We start from the raw sequence: 15,691 nt of genomic DNA, 5'->3' as shown, positions 1-15,691 counted from the left end.
GGAGAGTCCACATTTCTCCTGAAGTCAAGAGGGGCACGAAGGAGGGCCTCCCATCATTTCAAGATTTTGCATAACCATGGAATTGGGCATTTCTATCTGTTACTAGAAATGCAAGTTTCACAGATTTTATGCGAGAAACCATGGTTTAAACTAGAAAAAGTCTTTTTTTTTTTTCTTAAAAATGACACGTCATCCTTCTCTTCAGGAACAGCAGTTGTGCAGGCTCTGGCAAGGTGACATTACCAGGGGGAACCTAGTGACGCCGCAGACCTTGGCGGATGGTGGTATTGGCAGTGAAGGTTCATAGTACTTCATTCATGCTGCTGTTGCCTAAATATTAATGATTTATAAAAGCTAATGAGACATAAAGAAAACTATGTATCACTTTATTTTGTATTGTGCTACTTGTGCTTCATGGCTGAATGTCAGAGTCCCTCCAAAGCAAGCCACTTTTATGATGTGGCTATAAATCAGGAACAGGGAGCCAGAGCCCATGCCTGTGTGGTGATTCTACCTCACCGCCCCTCCCCCTGATCTCCTGCCACAGGTGTGGTGAGTGAGGCTTGATTTTACTTCCTAAACTTGGCCTTCCATGTAATGTTTCATTTTTTTTTCTTTTTGGAAACATGCTGTGGTGATGTTGTGTTCCCCCAAATATTATGCACCCTGATAAACTTATCTGGGGTCAGAGAGCAGAACAGCCACTAGATATAGAGGCCAGAAAATGGTGGCACACACACCTTTAATCCTAGCATTCCAGAGGCAGAGATCCTCCTGAATCACTGTGAGTTTAAAGCCATACTGGAAACAGCCAGGCATGGTGACTCACGCCTTTAATCCCATGAAGTAGGCCTTTAATCCCAGGAAGTGAGCCTTTAATCCCAGGAAGTGATGGCAGAAAACAGAAAGGTATATAAGGTGTGAGGTCCAGGAACTAGAGGTGGTTAAGCTTTTAGGCTTTTAGCAGCAGTTCAGCTGATATCCATCTGGATGAGAACTCAGAAGCTTCCAGTCTGAGGAAACAGGATCAGCTGAGGAATTGGCAAGGTGAGGTAGCTGTGATTGGTTCTGTCTCTCTGATCATTCAGCATTCACCCCAATACCTGGCTCTGGGTTTGTTTTTATTAATAAGAACTTTTAAGATTCATGCTACAACATGCTTTACTTCTTGTGTGTAAAAACACATTTCTGTGCACCTGTGCGGAAGATCTGATTACATGCATGCTTATAATGCATGAGCACAGGCTGCCTCCTCCTTCATGCTCTTTCTTTCCTCCCATTTTCTGATATGTGTTTAATTTCAGTTGGTCTCCATCCTCTGAGTACCCTCCCACATCACCAACATGGCAGATGCTGGAGGACACAGCAGTAAGTACAACATGGCGCCCGAATGCCCTCCCAATGGGCATGTGAACACTACCTGTGTAATGCTGCTTAAAATACTCCACATGCTCATCAGGCCACAATCGTTCTACAGAGTAAAGCTCCAAGTTTTGTTTCACCTTTATAGACAAGATGAAGCATGGTTTTACAACTGAGATAAAGGTAAATTATATGAGGGATGAGGAATTGGGGGTGAGGCTTTTTTTTTTTTTTGATCCTCATTTGTTCATCCCATCCCAGCCATAAAAGTCAGTTGTTTTTATTTCCTCAAAAAGCGGATATTCATCCCCTCTGCCGTTTTACTTTGCAGATTCCAACTAGAAGAGCGTTTGTAGCTGCCGCACAGGACACCATGCCGGGGAACATGGATTCCAATTTGGGATCACAGCCTGGTGAAATATCAAGTTCCTGTTCCAAATTAATTGGATGGAATGGGACATTTGATTTTCATCCTGTGGAAAACGTTCAGGAAATGTATCATCTTTTGTAAGGTGGATTTGTAGAACCTGGTAGACAGCGTATAACTGAGTTGCAATCACTTGGAAAGATATGAAAGGATGCTGTCCTAATGATTACTGCTGAAGCTAAATTTTAGACTCACCACTGGGTCATACATTTCCTAAGTGGAAACTGACTTGAATGATTTGCCTGTAATCTGAAAATCAGTGGCTGAAGCTCAAGATTTTTTTTTAAAAATAGAACAATTAAAAATTATTTTTGTCAAATACTGAAGTTATATAGCCTTGGTGAAGCAAAGCAGTTAAGTGGCCTAAAGTAAAGAAATATTAAGAAATAGAACAATCTTCTTGAGAGTGACTTGTAAGCTAAAGTGAGTTCTTAGGTGTTGCAATGATGAGATAATTCTAGGGACCTAATTTTCATCTGCACAGAATATTCCTCTCCAAATATAAATATCTAGCTGAAGGTTAACCTGTCGGGAGTAGATCTGTGCTGACAGTGAGTGGAGAGGCAGGCCAGGTTCAGAAAAACTCTGGCCTTGAGTGAGGGATCATGTTCAACTGAAGTTAAGACGCTTACTTAACTTGAGAAGCTGAAGATTCTTCATTCTAACATAAATCTCACAGATTAAGAGATAGGCAAGTGTGGCTGAAGCCAGGAAAAACAGCATCAGCACCACATGGGTCTGTGCTCCTCCACATGTTTGTGTGGGTTTGGTAGACTGAGATTTGTAAAAGAAAGAGCTGGCTTCTACAGCATGCCTTCTGTGTTCCCGGATGTGCAGCTGTGTTCTGAGGGCAGGATGAGGGAAATTCGTTCCTCAAGGCTTTTAGCCATGAGTCAACATAGCCACGTCGAAGCCCTGAGTAGGGAGGTCTTGAAAAACAAATGGTTTGCAACTGTGGTTAAAGCCAAAGATGAAACAGTTTTCTTCACTCAGTATATTTCCGCTTAAGACAACTTATCTTAAACTTTAGTCTAAAACTTGATCTGGTATAATTTCCTTTAGAATATAAGAGTGTAACACTAAACAAGTGTAAACTTGTTTAGAAATGGATTTCAAGTTTGTTAGGAAAATAAGAATGTGAAATAGTATACATATTAGTGTTCTTAAAGGAAATCTTACCAGCGATTTATAACAAGAAATATGAATTTCCAGAATTTGGCATTAGCTATTGTGATGATATCTTCCTTCATGAATAAATTATGTTTTGATTAATGAATGAGATGATGCCTCAACTTGAAGCAAGATAATTGGATTATTTTTCACTTCAGCCAAGGTTTGCACTGCATAGTAACCATTCCTTAACCATGGCCAACTCAACATTATTTGTGAGGTCCCAGAATCAAGGAAAATTAAAATATTGGAATGAGAAAGACATGCGCAGTGCCTTTGTGCCAACTGATCAGGGCTGAAACTATCTCTCTTCCTCTTTTCTTTTTCTTTCTCTCTTGTTCCTTTGTGTGATGAATCAAACCTTAACTTGTTCTTAACTCAGAGAGCTGTTTGCTTTGAGCAAACACACACAGAAAAGACCTCAGGCATTTCTTTCTCTCTTTCTCTCTCTCTCTTTTTTTTTTTTTTCAAGACAAGGTTTCTGTGTGTCGTTTTGGTGCCTGTCCTGGAACTCACTCTGTAGACCAGGCTGGCCTCAAACTCACAGAGATCCACTGGCTTTGCTTCCTGAGTGCTGGGATTAAAGGCATGTGCCACCACCACTGCTGCCCAGCTCTTTCTTAGTTTTTAAAATAAAGTCTCCAGATTTCCAGATCGGCTGTGTTTATGCATATATGTGTGTGTGTGTGCTCACGTACTGTGTGTGTGTGTGTGTGTGTGTATGTATGTGTGGTGTATGTGTGTGTGCACTGTGTCTGTATATGTGTATGCTGTGTGTGTATGCACTGTGTGTGGTGTGTGTATGTGTGTGTATGTGTACTGTGTGTGTGAACATGTACTGTGTGCTTCTGAATACATGGAAGTGCTTTGCCTATGGGTATGAAAGTGGAGCCATCAGGTTTCTTCATCTATTGTTCCCTCTCTGTCTTATTACTTGGAGAAAGATGTGTCTCCTACCCATCCTGACACTCACCATTTGGGCCAAGCTGACTGGCTAGTGAGCCTCTAGTATCCTCCCCTCTCGGCCTCCCAAAGCTTAGGTTCCAGGCATGTGTATCCATGTTCAGCTTTTACATGGGTGTTGGAGATTCAAGCTCAGGTCCTCAAGGGTGCAGAGCAAGTGCTCTTAGGCACTTAGTCATCTACTCACTCCCCAGAGTTAATTTTAGTGTTATATCTATGAAATACATATCAAAAAGCACATTAGCAAATATTAATGGATTACGCTGGAAATTATGACCAGATTAAAACAGCAGGTGTTCTAATGTTTCCATAGGTGCAACATCTTCCAATTTATATTTTTCTTTTTGACTACCATTGCTTTATATTCCATTTCTGCAATGATTATTGCATTTTCCTTTCAAAATAGTTATTAACAATGATTCCTAAGGGTATAATGTTGTCTGCCTCTTAGAAGAGGCTAACAGAAATGGAATGCCCCAGGTTCTGTTTCTGAGCTGGCACACAGCGACCCAGCAGCAAGGTCTTAATCTGAGTCTTCCCCTTAGAGAAAAATAGAAGTTTTGATTAGCAATTACTTTCAAATGCAATTATCCATAGGAAAAAACCATTGTTATTCAGTGAACACACTTACATTAGCCATACACAGGCACAAAAACTGAGGTGTCATCCTTAGGAAAAGGTCAATCTCCTCTCTCTCTCTCTCTCTCTCTCTCTCTCTCTCTCTCTCTCTCTCTCTCTCTCTCTCTCTCTCCTTGATGTCTTTTTCCCCCCACACTGTGTGGGCAACCTGGACATTGAAGCTGAGACCATTTGTCCAATGGAATTTAGGATATCTTTCATGAATGTGTGTTCTTTTACCTTGTTGAGTCTTGGACAAGTAAGTGAGAATTTCTGGAAAGAAGCTGTGACTCCAAAGACCAATTGATGGATGTTACAAGTCTGGAGTCAAATTATATTGGACTATCTTTAATAGCAATTTTATCCTCCTCCATATATGACTGAGTATCTTTGTGACCACTAGTTAAATCCATTGGCACTTATAGACAGACTGCAGCTGCCACCAACCAAAGGCTAAGACGAAGTCAATAGCAGAAATTTCCCTGCTCTGCTATGTCCCATCTACCCTAAGTTTCCACCAAAGTATTTAAAGTGCCTTGATTTGTGGCTTTCTTTGTTGTGTCACTATAAAACTTCGTGGTGCAGTTACCACGTTGGAGCGTGGTATTCGGGAAACCAGAATCTATGTTCCCAGGCCACGATGATTCGCACTTGGTTCCACTCTTTCGTTGACAACACACACAACAGAATCTTCTCAGCATGTGAAGTGTAAGTGCTGTGAACAATGCTTTCTTCTCTCTCCCTTTTGTAAAGATGGTCTTGCCATGTAGCCCAAGCTGAACTTGAACTCACAATCTTGCCTCCACTTCCTGGGTGCTGGGATTACCATCCTGCCCCCGACACACAGTGTCCCTCTCTTTCTGTCTCCTGCTTTCACTTATTTTTTCAGCCCTTTAGAGTAGGTCCCCTGGATGGCTTCTGCTCTGCAACATCTCAGCCATTCTACTCAGTCCTCTATTACTGATTACATTAGCTCAACAGTCGTTAACTACAGTTTCCGTGGTCAGTCATTAAGGATTGTTGCATTCTGCCTGTCTTATTACTTTGCCAACAAAACTGCTGGGAAGTTAATTACCTGGCAGTCATTTAAAGCATAAAGATGCAAAGAAAAGGCTTCTGCAGTTAAGTCGTCAGGCAGACCCACTTTTGTCCTTACGGAATAACAACAGATGCCTTTGACAACAAAGCCAAGCAGGCCACTTGAACCCTATTGTTGAAACGGTTGACAAAATATTCACAAAACTGAAATCTGCCGGGGTCTGGAACCCGTGGCTGTGCAGCTTGGACCGCATTTAATTATGCCCTTTGAAGAATGTTCATATTCTTTGAATCTAGCTTTTTAAAAAAGCTTATTTTTTGACCTGCTGAGCTTGTAACATTTAAAGGAGACTAAGCAGCTTCCAGAAATCATGGCACCCTAAGCAGAAAGGGTTTTCCTCTCAAACAAAGGCTAAGAGAGAGACCTGACCTCAGGAACCATCCTGAGGCTGAATTGTTGGGCCTCTGCACTGTGGAAAGGGGATGTTTAGGGAAGACATAAGAGTTCACTGTTCTTACAGGATTGAGACTCCTGCCCATCTTGATGCCTCTAATAAACAATTGTTTATCAAGATATGCTGACACTGCTCAGAGGTTTTTACTTAGCAGTTTCCGATGTCCTGTTAAGGAACATGTGAGGAACAGTTGAAGTTCAGAGCGAATGTGTATTGTTGACATGAGCATGGCCATGTCAAAGACCCCAGTGCATCAGATCCATGGGAATGGCAAGAACTACCTCTGGTCTCAGTTCAGGTATTGACAATGTATACAGAAAGCGTCAACCACAGCTTCTTCCTCCAGGATAACTGCAGCCTGAGACTGCTCCCCTACTGAGACTCCCTGATTATCAAGATTAGCTAACCCACTTCCTGATTCAGCTGTACATAATAAGCCGGCTTCCTCTTTAGTTTAGCCATATACAATAAATGTGCTTCGTTTCTAGGCTGCTGGTATCTCCAGTAAAGCTCCTGACGTACCAAATCCCAGCTTTTCTATGTCTGCCATTTCTTCATTCCCTAGTTCCCTACAGCACCAATCAAGTCAATCCCCAAAGCTGTGCAGCTCATGGCAGGAATGTATGAAGATCAGGTTGTGCCTTGTTCTAAGTTACTCCAGTTGCATGAAATGGTGACTTAAGTTGTGCCTTGGCCTGGAAGACTATTATACAAAGCAGGACTTGGTGCTGTTTGAGTGCAATATAGAGGGAGAATGACTATGCCCTGTTGTGGGTGTGGATGGACTACCTGTATAATGCCCAGCACAAGGCATGGACCAAAGGATAGCTTATTCCTGCAAGGAAGAAGGAGGAGCCACATCTAAACGTATCAAAGCAGATCAGGGACATATGGGCACAGGCATGTCTTCAAACCTTTTATATATATATATATATATATATATATATAAAAGCAGACCAGAGAGCTGATCAAACACATCAACCAATGAGGGAGACAACACTTTCATCTAGACTGTGTGAAAAGGATGCATAAAACTGTCATGCTGTTGACCCTCCTGACCTGTCATCCTACCACTGGGTGTGTGTCAAGGGATGGACAGGAGAACTCTCAAAGCCCACTAAAATTGTGAGCTTTATCTGTGTGCCTGTCTGTCTGGATTAAGTCTTATGACTCTCATGTATGGCCCTGAACCTCTGAGGCTTGGCTTGACCTTGTGACTCACAGTGGCTTCTATAATATTTTACCTAGTCACCTGGAGTGACTGCCTGTACCCAACCAACCCCTTTGAACTCACTGTTCTCTTTTATACTTTTATAGCCATTATGCAACACACACACACACACACACACACACACACACACACACACACACACTCACACTCACGCACACACATAACTGTATGCTGTTTAATTTGTGACTTGGGGGCTAATATTAGTAATTAAGATTGCCAACCTCCAGACATCGAAAGAAATTGAGTCTACTTGATAAATTGCAGCCAAGGAAATGGACCAGCTTGTGAATTTGTTGCTACCCAGTAAATTCCAATGTTGCCAGGAGCACAGTCTCCATTTGAGATGGCCAGAGTTCACAAGCAAACAGATAGCCCAGGAACATTTGAATTTCAGAAAATTAGTGTCGGCCAGGCAGTGGTGGTGCACGCCTTTAATCCCAGCACTTGGGAGGCAGAGGCAGGGAGATCTTTGTGAGTTTGAGGCCAGCCTGGTCTACAGAGCGAGATCCAGAAAAGGAGTAAAGCTACACAGAGAAACCCTATCTTGAAAAACAAACAAACAAACAAACAAAGAAAATTAGTAAGTGTCATTACCCTGTGCTTCCCTAGGAAGTTCTATGTTGAGTTCTATTTGTTTTATCCACATATATGATACCCGGATTTTACTGTCATATGTAGCATGTTGGGGCACAAATGAGATATAATTTACTATTTTGTTAATACTCTAATTTGGTTAGGGGCAATTTTTACGCCATTTCTAAATATCTCAAAGCATTGGTTTCTAACCTTGGGTAGCTGTCAAATCTCATAAGTTCATAAAACTCATTGATGTGTGATCAAGACAGTCCCTGTGCCCCTTTCAGCTCCAGTTAACTTCAGACATTTTTTTTATAATAGCTCTAACATGAGGTAGGAGCCTAATTTCTGTAGAAGATAGTTAGCGAACACCAAGAGCCTCTCCATATTGAAGTTTTCCTGCTAAGGGTCTATATTTGCATCCACTAGCTTGCACAATGTTTAAAAACTTCCCCTGCTTTTGTTTCGCTGAGGCCAAGATGAACTCTGCATAAGTCTTTCCTATGATGGTCCCATGTATGGAACTGTCCTGTTGTAAAGGTGTCTTTTTTCGTTTGACAAGGGCAATGCCTGGTTCTGCTAAGTTTCCACGTCCTGTGGATGATTCTGCTCCTGACCAAACTGGAGAGGCATTTTGGCTTTTTGCAATGGTTTACACAATGCCATGGTAATATATCTCAAAATCCATTTCTGATTATAGAACAAATAAGGCTCTGAGGACTAGCATTCCATATAGGAATATAATTTGTGTAAATTAAAAAAACATAAAATTAGTCATTGCTCACTTTATCTTTTTCTCTAAACAAATTGGATAATGGTTCTGAACTTCACAGGCAACTTGATATTCTTGGTTACTGAACTACATGGCCTGGCTTTCTCCTGAGTATGGCATTCACTCTAAGGAGGTAGAGAGAAGTGGAGAAGAAAGAGGAGGTTGGAGTGCCACCACTCCATCAGTCAGGTGAAAATGGAGCAAAAGACGGGTAAAGGGTTCCCTGTAACTGAAATCATGGACTGTTTGGAGCATGCTATTAAAGCCACTGCAGAAGTGTCATTAAAGGGACTACTCTACCCCAGGATCCTAACATGCTCCTTTCCATGTCCAGCAGGGGTGGAAACGCTGCAGCAGGTGTCCATCAGTCTCTGCTGCAGCCAGGAGACCCCCATCATAGCATTGGAGATTTATCTGGATGGGCAACATTGGAAATCCTTATGACTGAGAAGGAGGATAGCATGGCATGGTTATTGTTTTAGTTAGGTTTCTATTGCTGTGACAGAACACAATGACACAAACACCTTAGGGAGGAAAAAGTTTATTTTAGCTTGCAGTTCATATCACAGATCATTATCCAAGGAAGTCAGAACAGGAACTCAAGGCAAGAGCTTAGAGGCAGGAGCTGAAGCAGAGGCCTTAGAGGCATGCTGTTTACTGGCTTATTCTCTATGGCTTGCTTTTGTATACAACCTAGGATCACTTTCCCAGGGATGGCACTAGTGGCTTAGACCCTCCCACGTCAACCGTCAATCAAGAAAATGGCCCACAGGCTTGCCTAAGGCCCATCTGATGGGGGTATTTTCTCAACTGAAGTTCCCTCTTTTCAGATGACTCTAGTTCTTGTCAAGTTGACAAAATCCTAACCCATCACGATTGTGATATCAGGGTGGATGAAGTGAGGTAGACAGGAATGTGGCAGGGAAGCTGTCTTAGGGACACTGGTGCCTAGATGCTCAGAGTGGGAAAAAGGGAGTCCCATGCCAGGAAATCTATTGGTAGTGTTCAAATAAGGCAGTGACTAGACTGTTAACAGTATGTGAATAATGAGCATTGAGAAAGTCTCTTGAGACAGTCGTATTCTTTCAATTAAATTTTGTTTGTTACAAATACTTTAATTAGTATTCTTTTCATGTAGGATATGAATAGGTATACATGCCTTATTTCAGAAGTGAGCATAAAGCACCAAGGGCATTTATTCTCTCTGTCCTGGTTATTCCATATTACGTCATCTCTCTTTCTTGGCTGAAGATAAGTGGAGCATTAATTCCTTGCCCTAACAGTTGCAGTTAGCTCAGGATTTTCAGGAGAATTTATGTTTTAAAAATATTTTAAACATTTCAAAAATTTTTAAGTATTTTCTTAGTCACAGACTTTGATATGTTATGACTATTTTTTTTCTTCAAAATTACAAATGTACTTTCAAGTGGTTCAAGGCTTGCCAGAAGCCTCAAAAGAAAAGCCCATGGTCAGAGGGGGCTTCTCTGGCAGAATCCTGGTTATCAGGAGATGCAGAGGCACCTCTGCCTCTGGCTTATTTAAGCACTCCCCCTCCCTTCTTTTTTAGTTGTGTTGGTGGTGAGTCTTTCCACGACTCAGTGGTCAGTGCAGCCATCGTGGTGCCTATAAACCTGGGAGTTAGCAGGGTGAGAGTGCTTCTTTATGATGACTTTCCTGTCTATACTTGAAGTGGTTTTCTAGTGGTTTTTGTGCCAGGAGATCCCAAACACTGAGACTTGAAATGGCTTGGCTGAATTTCTTCAGGGCATCCAGATTCTCACTACGCTTGTCGGGAACACTCATGCTGTGGCTGTGACCCGATGTGGGTTTCTCTACCTGAATGACGGGGGCTGGAAAAATCTTAGAAACAATGAAAGATCACAGAATGCACAACTGCTGAAGGAAGACTCAAACACAGAGTGGATATGAAGTGTTTCTGGCACTGCTTTCTCATTGGTATCAAGAGGCTTCATTCACTGCAACCTTAGTTTTGAATACACAGCATGCACACTTTGCACTATGTGTGTTATCACAACACACAACACCAGTGAACACTGCCCCAAACTCCCAGGCTCAGATTCATGTCTACTATAGGCTATTAACTGCAATGGTTTTTACTTTGTGTACAGTTTTCTGTCTGATAGAAGATATTATAACTATTAAAAAACCAAGTACTTTAAATATTCCTCAGCACATAAATACTTAATTAGTATATATTTTGATAGCACGGTGTTAGGATGCTTGATTTAAGCAATTATGGTGGAGTTACTGACTTGCATTTCATAAAAAATTCTTAATTATAGTTTAGGAATAGAACAAAATTTACAACAGTTTCTGAAATAGTCCTAAATGTATTTCTGTGATTTTTTTTATAATAAGTATGTACACAAAGAAGCATTCTTAGCCTTGACCATTATAAAATCAAAATGTTGATCAGTTCTGACAAATACTGAAAATGCCCTATATTTAGTAATATTGAGTATTCAGCCAAGATTTAATTCTTTATGCAAAAATAAATAAGCACACCTATCTCATTAGCATGCAAATTTACTTTAGTCTTTAAGAAATGGTAAAACTGTATGTATACTAGAGTTGTTTTAAAATAAATTTTAAATGATTTTTATCAGTAAGTGTTTAAATTTATATACCTATTTTGTACAATTACATACCCAAGACTTGTAAAAATATGTTTAGATGAAAGGGTTCACTAGTGGGAAAAGTTTAAGAAATTATATTAGGGAAGGTTCTGTCACAGAGCACTGTTGTGCCCTTAGTTTTATTTAATTTTGAGATGGTCTCATGGCTGGCATTGAACTTGCTATGGAGTAAAGAATGACCCCGAGCTCCTGATTCTCCTACATCCACCTCCTGAGGGCTAGGAAAGGTCTGTACCACTACACTTAATTTTATACAGTGGTGGGGATCTAACCTAAGACTTCATGTGTGCTAGGCTGGCACTCTATCAACTGAACTATTGCCACAAGCCCATGCTTGTTTGTCAGAGGACCAACTATGGAAGGAGTAGGCCCTGCTTTACAGAGCAATAGCATAGTGCTAAGATTAGGAGTCCAGAGTCCCGAGGAAAGCATGGCTTATGAGGATTGCAGAGTCGGATAACCTGCAAAAAGCAATTGTCGAGCATTATTCAGTTTCCATGAGATTGTAGGTTTTCTGTAGTTTTTGTTGTTGTTGAAATCTAACTTTAAACCATGGTGATCTGATAGAACACAGGAGGTTATTCCAATTGTTTTGTATCTGTTGAGATTTGCTTTGTGGCCAAGTATGTGGTCGATTTTAGAGAAGGTTCCATGGGGTGCTGAGAAGAAGGTATATATATATATATATATATATATATATATATATATATATATATATATATATTTTTTGTTAGGATGGAATGTTCTGTAGATATCCAAAGACTGAGGGATCTGGATGCAGAGATCCACGGCTAGGCCCCGGTTGGAGCTCCGGGAGTCTAATTAGCGAGAAAGAGGAGGGTTTATATGAATGAGAATTGTTGAAACCAAGGTTGGATAAAGCACAGGGACAAATAGCCAAACGAATGGAAACACATGAACTATGAACCAAAGGCTGAGGGGCCCCCAAATGGATCAGGCCCTCTGAATAGGTGAGACAGTTGATTGGCTTGATCTGTTTGGGAGGCATCTAGGCAGTGGTACCAGGTCCTGTGCTCATTGCATGAGTTGGCTGTTTGAAACCTGGGGCTTATGCAGGGATGCTTGGCTCAGCCTGGGAGGAGGGGAGTGGACCTGCCTGGACTGAGTCTACCAGGTTGATCTCAGTCCTTGGGGGAGGCTTTGCCCTGGAGGAGGTGGGAATGGGGGGTGGGCTGGGAGGAAGGGGAGGGGTCAGGAGGGGGGAGAACAAGGGAATCCATGGCTGATATGTAGAACTGAATGGTATTGTAAAATAAAATAAAAGGAAAAAAAATGAAAGGAAAACAAAAGCAATTGCCAACTATGTGGAGCCATTCTAACAAATTTGCAAGGCCATGATTGGTGGGTAATAAGAAGTTACCTTAAAAAATGGCTGATTTTGGAAACAGCAAATGGCTGAGGACACCATCCAGTTGAAAATGGAGGTGCTTAGAAGCTAGAAGAGATGGAGTCCCTCTCTTCGTGATTAAATCAAGGGAGACCCTTGGCATCTCAGGGTGTACTGTCTGTGGCACGTTCATTCTTACACCTCAAGCAGTAACTACCTTTACCTTGAATGGCAAACTCTCATCACTGCTCCATTGTGGCACAGTCTTTCTACTTTCATATGTATCATTCCCACATGGTTTTATTAATTCAATTTGTTTTTTGAAATTGTCACAGATGTGTGAAATGCTCTCTCATTACTTTCACTTCCTACCCCATCAAACACCCTCCTCCCTACAAATCCCCTTTTCACAATCACGTCTTTTTAAAACACATGTTTTCTTCTCTGAGAATGTCATACAATGTATTTTGATCACATTCACCCCTTTCTCCTCTCTTTGAGATCCAATCCTACTTCCCTGTCCCTGTAACTTGTGTCCTCTTTCTTTTTATAAAATTAGTAACCACTTGACTCCAATTTGTGCTGACCACGTACTTCTGGGTGTGAGGCATGGTCAGCTTACCAGAGGCCCAGAAAACTGACTCTCCCTCCCCACAGAAACCATCAGCTGTCCACAGCTCCTCAGTTAGGGATGAGGGTTCAGGAATCCCTTCCTAGTCCATGCTAGAATATTGATTGCTTTGATCTTGTGCATGTCTTATGCCAGCCACCACAGCTGTTCTGAGTTCATGAGTATAATGTTTGATTTTGTTTTACGACTCACTGGGCCTTTTTTTGGACATAAGCCCAGATCCCAGACTAACCTGGAACTTGGGATCCTCCTGCTACCCGTGGGACTGCAGGCACAATAACACCATACTCCACTATTTGAGTCACATTTGGTTAGACAGTACCACCAGCTCTACCGCCTTTCGGTTCTAGAATTGTGGGCTTGACAGGTCTCATAATTCTCTCTGCTTTCTTGGAGCATAGATCAAATGGAAGAGGTGCAGTCTATCTTGTTACACAACCTGTGACAAACCACATCATGAATGTCACTAACCTTTCAAAGAATCGTCACTATTTTTTGTAGAAGAGTATATTTTTTTAGATCATTTCCTGTTTTGAGTTAAAACATAGGTTTTGTAGCAAATGTATATTCAAACACTTTAATGGGCCTATTTAATTAAAATTCTGCATATTTAAATTTATTTAAATTGGCTTATTAATTCAAATGAGAAAAGTGTGAGTGTCTTTATTTCCAGAACTGTATGTCAATCTTATATTAAGAAACACAGCCCAATGCCACTAAGATAAATGGAGAGGTGATGGAGAGGTGAGAGAGATGGAAGGTCGAAGCGTCTTTTTGGTTCTTTTGTTGTTGTCTGTTTTTATTTTTGCTTTTGTTTTTTCATTTGTCTTTTAAATTAATATTCTTATTTATATCATTTATTTCTTTATATTTTATTTTTATTATTTCTTTTTAAGTTTTCCTTTGGTGAGGGTATGATACAAGGGTAAAGGGCAGATACAGAGGGACTGGGAAATGAATAAGACTGATGTGAATGATGTGAAATTCCCAAAGAATCAAATAAAAATTTATTGTAAAAAAGAGAAACACATTCAAGAAGAATATTTTCTCTGCACCTCTGTTAATTTTGAAATAAATTCCTTCTCAAGTTCCTATGAACTAAAACCTAAACTTGTATCCAAAATACATTTCCAAGTAAATCTGGCAAAGTCAATGTGTTAGAAAAGAATTCCTACTTTGTTTGCATCAACACACACATCAACATATGTATGAATGCATATAAACATACACATACATATCTATGTTGTGCTCCTTGAAATATCTCCACACATGTATGCATGTACCTAAGTGTAGGATGCCACCACATAGTTTTGGTGAATTAACATTGGCTTTTACTTGTTCTCACACAAGTATGCATATTTAAGACTGTGACTCCCTTCACTGATTTCACAAGTTCTTTCATAGCAAATTACTGGTTTATATTTTAAACAAATTACCATCATTTTTAAAAGACATAAAGAATATAATGACATTTTTCCTTTTAATAGCAAAAGCACATTTGGAAGTTTTGGAATTTACACATAATTTTGCAAGCATTTGCTCAGAAAATAAATCCAAGAAAAGAAGATTTATATGAAATTAACTACCCAAGTAGGGGGTGGATTTTAAACTCAGAGAATAAAAGGTTTATTAAAACATATCAGCCCATAATTTCCAGACTATGCCTTTGAAAGAGCCAGCATTCTTCCTTCAATTTTGGATAGTGTTCTGTTCTTTTAGGTCATAAGATGGATGAATGGATAGACAGAATCATTTCCTTCAAGTATTTAATTCCTTCTTGCTGTTTTCTACCTGCATGTTCTATAGCCATGTTTTCTATGTGTGCACTTATTTTGTTACATTCAAGTTATAAAAATCACTTACATCTGAGTTCATTTAAGCAGACCCAAGCTGCCATAAAATTGGGAGTAAGTGTCCCATTGTTGAGTTAGTGTGCTGGTGACCCATGAGTACAACTATTAGCATATATTGTTGTGCATGATAGTTTGTTTTAGAGTAAAGCAGAAGTGTATGTGTGTGTGTGTGTGTGTGTGTGTGTGTGTGTGTGTGTGTGAGAGAGAGAGAGAGAGAGAGAGAGAGAGAGAGAGAGAGAGAGAGAGAGAGAGAGAGAGAGAGAGATATCTGAGATCTGGTCAAGGGTACGTATGTGCAGGTACACATGTGGGACAGATGTCAATGTCTTCCTTAATCTTTCCTCCCCTTGCTTTTTGGGACAGGATCTCTCACTTAACCTGGAGCTCATTGATTTGGCCAGACTATCTGGCCATTAAGTCCTATTATTCCTCCTGTTTCTGTCTCCTCGGTACTAGAATTAAAGGCACACACCACCACAACCAGATTTGGGGATCTAAAGCCAGGTCCTCATGCTTGTACAGCAGGATCTTTACTGGCTGAGCCATCTCACCAGCCTCAAAGTAAAGACTTTTTGAATTGCAAGAACACC

The sequence above is a fragment of the Peromyscus maniculatus genome, chromosome 21 (genome assembly GCF_049852395.1).
Source record: "Peromyscus maniculatus bairdii isolate BWxNUB_F1_BW_parent chromosome 21, HU_Pman_BW_mat_3.1, whole genome shotgun sequence".
NCBI classification, from domain to species: domain Eukaryota; kingdom Metazoa; phylum Chordata; class Mammalia; order Rodentia; family Cricetidae; genus Peromyscus; species Peromyscus maniculatus.
The sequence above is the reverse complement of the archived record's forward strand: the minus strand, read 5'-3'. Positions refer to the sequence as shown.